Below are 8,121 nucleotides of genomic sequence, written 5' to 3' on the forward strand. Positions count from 1 at the left end.
CTTACACAAAAAGGGAAATTGACACATTTTTTTTTCATTTCGATAGCCATTCCTCTCGTCTTTAGTGGGAATAATTGCGTATTAATTTTAAGACTTATATATTTGAAGAAAAAAAGTTGACTGGAAATATACTAATTACTTTTCTTAAAATCTTTCTTTCCTTCTTCCGTGTCCATTTTTTTCTACTTTGATTAAATGTCCTGTTTTTTAATGTCTACTATTTTATTTATTATTTATTTATTTTATTATCATCATTTTTTTGTCGTATCATTTTTTTCTTTCTTACTGGTCTTTAGTACTGCATGTCCTCCCTTTACCTTTTTGTAGCAGGCAATATTCACATTCTCCACTTCGTTTCCAATGAATGTAGGTTTCTAAATCTTATGCTGTCATTAATTTTTGTGAATAATAGGTCAAGAACAAACCTATTATAGTACTCTCTAAGGTACTATTGCGTTTGATGGTTAATGGTTAAATGGTTAAAATGATTAAGGGTTTACATTACAAAATAAATGTGCTTGACAACAAAGGGGTCATATAGCATACAGAAAGGTGCAGAAATTTAAAAAGGGTAAAGTTAGTTGATAATTAAATTGCTACACGTCAAAAGTCGTCGGCAGAGCAGAAGAATGGATCGGCAGCCCCTTTTTACCCTTTATCTAAGTTAAGTTCTGCAGTTTGTGTATCTGTGTGGTATTATTTAAATAAAGGGGAATATTTCTTTCTTTCCTGCTGGATTTTTAACGATCCTTCAAAAGCAATGCCTGCCTTTCTTTTACAAATATCAAAAAAATAAATTTTACCGTTTCAGTATAAATGATCCAGTTGTTTTTCCCATACGACCTTAAATTTTCCCACGTCCCATCCCATCAATGTAAAAGGATATAAACAGGTCTTCACTCCGTCAACGAGCGCCTTTGGCTCGTTGACTGTAACGACGGTTCAGATCGTTACAGATGTAACGATGAGGTGTAACGTTTAGCTTGTCTTATGCGACGAGTTGAGCGAGGAGATTGGGGTGTCTGGATTCAGAATGACAAAATGGGGAACGTGAGTAGGAGGAGGAGAGATGTCGGCAGTTATTTTGAGTGTAGAGGGAAATGGGAACAGAGATAGGATGATGCATGAGGTGTAGGCATGTTATCTTGGGTCATGATTAGATCGTTTTGGGAATGTCTTCGAGTGTTTCTGAAGTGGATTTGGGAGAGATCTGAGAAATAAAGTTTTCTTACGAGGGGGAGAAGAGGAATAGGTATCTGAGGGTAAGAGGAAGAGGTAGGTGGAGAAGAGGATGTGGTAGAAGATGGGGTGGAACGTTTAGATTATTGCTATGGTTAGAGCGAAGAGGGAGAGGGGAAGTGACGGGCGTGGTAGAGATTGGGGTGTTCGGATATAGAATTGCGAACGAATTTGATTGGGAGAGGAAGGGGGTAGAAGTGGACACGTAAGATGGAGGAAGAATGGATACAGGGGGTGTATAAACGTCTTGGGAGGAAGGGGGAGGGGCGGAGTGAAGGGGGAGCATTGGAGTAGGGAGTACGAGAAAAACCTCGTCGACATGCTACCAGTCTGGCCTAACGTAAAGTGAGGTCAAGTTTGTATCTGAGAGTTGCCAGCTCACATTCAAAGATGTAGGTAAGGCAACTCTATAAAATACACTATGGGATGGTACCACATTGGCACATGTGTGGGACTGTGCAGTCTAAGAGACCATGACCAGGCTGGGTACAGAGAGGGCATCGGGCGGCAGTGTTTGGCAGGATGGCATAGACTTTGACACTGACGGGTGGGGAGTTGATATGGTCGAACAGGGAGGGATTCTCCATCAATGTAAACATTAAATAGGGAAGTAGTACCTTTGGAAAATAATTTTGGCAATATTGGTGGGGGACCTATGACGGCCTCTAGGGGGGATGGTGTAGCATTATAATGATACTGCATCACAATTCATGAGGCAGGCGACTGCCTCCACATCTGACCAATCTTGTCACAAACATAGCAGTTCGTTAGGGAACAAGTATTGAGGGAGGGATAAGGTTGGGCGGGAATGGGTTGCCCGTGAAGTCTGGGTTGATAATGCTATATAGCTATGTAACTGACAAAATTGGAATGATCAGGGCGGCTGCGGAAGGAAACGTTATCTACTTATTTTGTGTGACATTGCTGAGATTATTACGAAAAATCGATCCCATTTGGCTGGGCTAAACAGAGTATTCATGATATTTGTAGGGGATAGCAGAAGGACGGGGACGTATGGAAGAGGGAATAATGTTGAGAGAGGTAACAATGCGGGAGGATGGGCTAGTTGATGAAGAAAGTTATGGGGGTGGAAGAGATGAAGTAATGGATATTAGGATAGGAGGAATGTTTCCTGGAGATTGAGTAATGATCTGCATGTTGATTTGGAGTGGGCTGCAATGGTAGTAGGGAATGAGGAGGGGATAGTAGTAGCAATGTTCAGAGTTGTGGTCAGGGCCGGATTAAGCCCTTAAGAGACCCTAAGCACTTAGGACTTTGGTGTCCCATATATGTGTAATTCAAAATATAAAATAATAAACCCCACAACATTTTATCCGTTGAAATTAAACAAAACTTAACAGTAAGAACGAAAACACTGTTTATTTTTGTATACTTTCACTTACATTTGAAAAGTTTCCTCCTGTTTTTTTTTTTTTTTTTTTTTTTTTTTTATTAAACTGCAAAGTCTTTGATCAGATACTCTTTAGGGAACTCAACTTTTTCTCCATTCTTGTTTTTGCTTTACCAGGGTGGCTGTATCGTTATCAAAATAGCGCCTTTTTGAGTGGCAGCGTGAACCGAAAATATGTTGGTTTTATAAAATGGCACATAAAGGGCATTGCACAGGTTCATCTTCCTTTCAGTGTCATTAGAGTCTTGAATCATCACAAATGCATCACCACGTTTCTGAGCGACATTATTAATGCGGGTTCCATCTGCTAGTTCGATCCAATGGGAAGTTTGTACTGTCATTTACGATATGAGTGGTTGCCCCACAGTCAACCAGGATCAGTCCGTCGTTTGAATAGCGAATGAAAAATGATCATCATAATTTTCTTTCATTATTTTTGTCTCGTCTTGTCTACTCCGGTATATGCAATAGTTAGTATCGTGACTTCTTCTTCTACAGTCTGATGACCTCCCAGTATGTCTGCATTCACTCATACTTTAGATGTCCTTATTGTCCACAACTATAACACTTTCTTCCACCTTTGATATTCAGCATATAATCAGTCTCAATTGTTAACGACTCGGCATTTGCACTATTACTACTATTGCTTTTCTCCATTTCCGCGAATCCTCGTAGGGCTGTTTTAAATATTGGGAATGACATGGCCTCTTTTCTCTGTGTTACCACAGTGGAGAATGGCTTATAGTTGTCTGGCAATTCTTTGATGATCATTTATATCAGTAAACTATTGCTAACAACTTTACCTATTGCTTGTAAATACATAGCAGCTGTTTCAGCCATTAACATAAAATCATTAGAACTTTCCGATTTTGATTTTTGAAGGGTAGTGAGTTCTGTATACTTGTTTGATGATAGATAATGTTCGCAAAGGATACGCAACGCTTCTCTTCCTTTGTTTGCGGCAATCCTCATAACCAGCGATAAGCTTCGGTCATCTAGAAATTGGATCATTTCTACATATGCCTTCTTATTCTTGACTTCATCTGGTAGATCAACTTCAACAGCTTCATTAGGTGTTGGACATATCGTATCGAATAAATCCTTCAGTTGCAGGTACTCTAAAAATCGTCTACGTCGAATAACAGACTTTTGCTGGGCACATAACCTGTCGCCATGGTGCCTACACTCCATTATCAAGCAATATTAGAAACGATACTTATGGGAGAAAAAAACCCGGCAACAACACCATGGATTTTAATCGGAAACGGAAGTGAAGAAATTGTTTATTTTATCATAGCAAAAAATAAATCATTAGTTCTAGACGGAGATCCAGCCCGGGAGACCAATGGCGAGTCGGAGTCATTAGATTGAAATACGGTTCCAATCCAACAGTAGGTACTATCAGATACTATAGTCATGTAATGTGTGCGCAGTGTGTACGTACATATTAAAATATTTACACATATGGCCGTTATATTGATTAAACTTTGCCGGACTGAACAGAAATTAACTTGTTTTTAATGAGACATTTGCGAAATTCAGACTTTTCCAGTGGCGGAGTTTTCCAGTCTTTCGAAGATTAAACTTTTCCATTGGCGACCGATTCAGCTTCCCCCTTAATTAACTTACTTTTAATGAAATATAGCCAAAATCCCTCATTGAAATACTCGACCTAGCTGGAAAAGTAGATTTTTTCAGTGTAGACGCTAATTAGCTTCCGTAATCAGGTACATAGATACATACATACAGCATAGAATACAATATGTTGTGTTACCTAGATGGAATCTGAATGCTTTAATTTAGGTGCTTTTCATATTAATGATATCTAATTAGGTATTTGGTGTCCCCTTCCGTCCCTGATGCCCTAAGCACGAGCTTATTTTGCTTAGTGGTTAATCCATCCCTGCTGCCGGAACCGAAATTGAAATCAGTGGGGCTAGTTACTAAAGGGGTAATCATTAATGCCCTTATTAATGTACAAAGTCTTCATTACTGGTCATAGTAAGCCTAGGATATGGGGGAGGGAAATAGTTCACCTCTCAGGGTGCCCTTGAGAGGTGAGAGCTAAACAACTAAACAGGGAAATACCGTGCCCATGGCTCTCCCAGGCCGTTCATGACTGGCACAAGGTCAGCCTTTCATCCTTTCAACACGACTCTCACAGCTTAGGTAGTGGGTAGTTGAAGGGGTCAGAGAAGAGAAGGAAACGAAAAGGGGCAGGGGAAAAGACCGTGTAAAATTAATTCGAGTCGAGGGCTGAGACCAAAGGGCAAGGATTTATCCTCAGCAATAGGTCCCAGTGTCCGTCTCCTAAGCCCATCCACGGCAACAACGGGCATGGATATGGGGCCTGTTTTGATTAAACCAATTTTAATGTACGATTACCCACAATACTGCATTCCACGAATGAAGTTGGGCTTATAGATCTAAACGTGCTCTAGCTTTTGCTTTAACTAATACACTTCTTTTTCCTGGTTAATAGCTAAAATAAAAAATAAATGTGCTAGACATCTTGGGCCATGTAACACTTTGGAAAGTATACTTTTATAAAGGGTGGAGAGGGGGGTTGAGTCAGTGATTAGTTGATATATGTCAATAGGTGGTAAACATGGATACTGGAGAAATGAGTGGAGACATGGTCAAGGAAACAGGTGAGGACGGAATATTTGATTTCGGTGGGTCAGGAAAACAACGGAGCAAATACAGGGTGAGGTATTAGCTATGAAGGAACGGAATGGACAGAAAACAGAAGTTTTCGGAGACGAGAAAGGGAGAATGGGAGAGGAGAGTATCCATGCGAATGGAGAAAGAAGTAGGTAAACATGGAGAGGAAGCAAAGGTAGGAAGCAGAGATCGAGGGATAATTAGTTTGGTGAGGGAAAGTTAAGGATTACCCCTTTAGTAACTAGCCCCACTGATGTCAATTTCGGTTCCCGCAGCAGGGATGGATTAACTACTAAGCAAAATAAGCACATGTCTAGGGCATCAAGAAGGGAAGGGGGCACCAAATATCTAATTACATATCATTAATATGAAAAGTACCCAAATTAAAATATTCAGATTCCATCTAGGTAACACAACATATTGTATTCTGTGCTGTATGTATGTATTTACGTACATAATTACGGTAGAGCTGAATTGGACGTCTGCACTGAAAAAATCGACTCTTCCAGCTAGGTCGAGTATTTCATTGAGCGATTTTGGCTATATTTCATTAAAAATAAGTGGAAGCTGGGCAAAGCATCGGAGAGAGAGAAGGGTACGGTGTTGATAGAGATGGAATGCCTGACTCAGTGTATAGGTTCTCAATAGGAAGATGAAGATGGAGGAGAGTTTTGCAATCTGAGCCCTAGGATATATGAGAGAGTCTGTAAGATTCGGAGGGGGCGGCGGAGAGCTTTTCTTTAATGTTAATGATATGGTCTTGCCAGGACAATTTAGAGTAAAAAAAAATAACACCAAGGAAATTGCCAGAAGAATGGTATTGGAATGGTTTGGGACCTACACGTGTACGAGAGGGAAAGATGGAGAGAGATTTGGAGGTAGAAAAGAGAAGGTTATAGTTAGTGGCCCAGGAAGATATTGATATTGCAGATTGAAGGAATTGACGGAGAGTTGGTATGGATGTGCCAGAGGCGAAGATGGTTAAATCATCGACATACAGTGATGACCAGGCTCCTGGTTGTAGAACTGAGACAATGTCATTAACAGCAAGAAGGAATACGGTGGTGCTGAGCACACTACCTTGCGGGACGCCTTCGCACTGAGGAAAGGATGATGTGGAAGAGGCAACTTTGACCTGGAAAGTGCGTTTGGAGAGGAAGGACTTCATAAAGACACCCATGTTTCCATGTATGCCTAGGGAGGACAAATATTGGAGAATATGTTACCGCCATGTGGTATCATATGCGTTTTCTGTGTCAAAGAATATAGCTAATACTAAGTCATGGTATGCAAATGCAGATGTAATGTGTGTCTTGAAATGAGCAAGGGGGTCATCTGTACTTTGGGCACGGCGGAAACCAAACTGGGAAAGAGAAGATTGTGAGATTCTAAATACCACATTAAGCAAAAGTTAGCCATTTGTTCCAGTTGTTTGCTCTAGCTAGTTAGAACGATAGGGTGGTAATCCTGAGGGAGGGTATCCGATTTATTAGGTTTCAAGAAGGGGAGGATAAGAGCTCGCCAATAAGGAAAATTTCCTGTCGTTCATATGTGCTTGAAAATACTTAATAGGAAGGACAGAGAGGAAGGTGGAAGGTATCGGAGCATACGGTAGTAAATACCGTCAGGGCCTTCATGAGTGTTGCGGTACAACTGTAAGGCAACATTGAGTTCAGAGGAAGAAAAAGGAACATTATAGGATTCGGCAGAGGACTGGGTGAAGATGATGGGGGTGCGTTCTCTGATGGTCTTAATGGAGGGGAAATGTGGAGAAATTAAGAGCCACTACTGACATGGCTGAAATAGCCACCCATTTCATTAGCGATTTGGAGAGGATCATAGATAAGAGTATCTCGAATATGGGTTCACAGTGATAGTTTATGGATACGACGTAAGGCAATTGAAATAAATGTAGATGTAATTGAGGAAAGATAATTTCGCCAGCTAGTTATTTTACCGTTCCGGATTGTACGACGAAGACAGGCGGATTTTAAAGGAGATTAGGGCTGATAGCTGATTAGGGGTGCTCTCGTTTGTAGCGATAACTGGCCCAGGCTGCGCGTTTTAAGCGAAGATCTTTGTACAATCAGAATTCTTCCATGGAACACATTTGGAGGTATAAGGTCTTGAAGTTTGAGGAATGGCTATATAGGCAGCTAGGGATTGGGAGGGTAGAATGGCAAAAGAATTTGACTGGGGGAGGTAGGGGGTAGATTGGTTGGTTAATGGTTAAAAGCAAAATAAATGTGCTAGATATCTAAGGTCATATAGCACTATTGGAAGGTACAGTAAGGGGTAGTGAAAGGCAGTTGAGTTAGTAGTTAGTTGCTATATGTCAACTATCTAGTTGAATATTGAAAAGGTTAAAAATGGATAAGGAGTTGATGAGTAAATGGGTTAAGGTAGTGTTAGGTAAGGGGATTAGATCAAGTGAAGGATATGTATACGAATATTCCAGTGTAGGAGAGCTATACTTGAAAATGAGTGATAACGGTTACAGTGCGTGTTGGAGAATTTGAAGGGGAATGAGCTAGGGAGTGAGATAAGGATGAGAGGGGGAAGTTATTGTATCAGGAGGGATATCAGGAGGTGGGGGATCTAGGGAAGGGTATATCATGGGATTCACGTGTATCCAGGAGGGAATGGAAGGGACAGAGGGGATGGAGGGAGGGTTAATATAGGTGAGGCGGAGCAAGTAGGGATTGGCTGTGTTGGGAGGGAGTAGGAGGAAGGGTTAGGGGAATATGCGTAGGAGGAGGATGATATCGCAGTCACGTTGAGTGTGGAGGGAGCGGGAGTTGTGGAAT

This window comes from Penaeus monodon, chromosome 6 (genome assembly GCF_015228065.2).
Source record: "Penaeus monodon isolate SGIC_2016 chromosome 6, NSTDA_Pmon_1, whole genome shotgun sequence".
Taxonomy (NCBI): Eukaryota; Metazoa; Arthropoda; class Malacostraca; order Decapoda; family Penaeidae; genus Penaeus; species Penaeus monodon.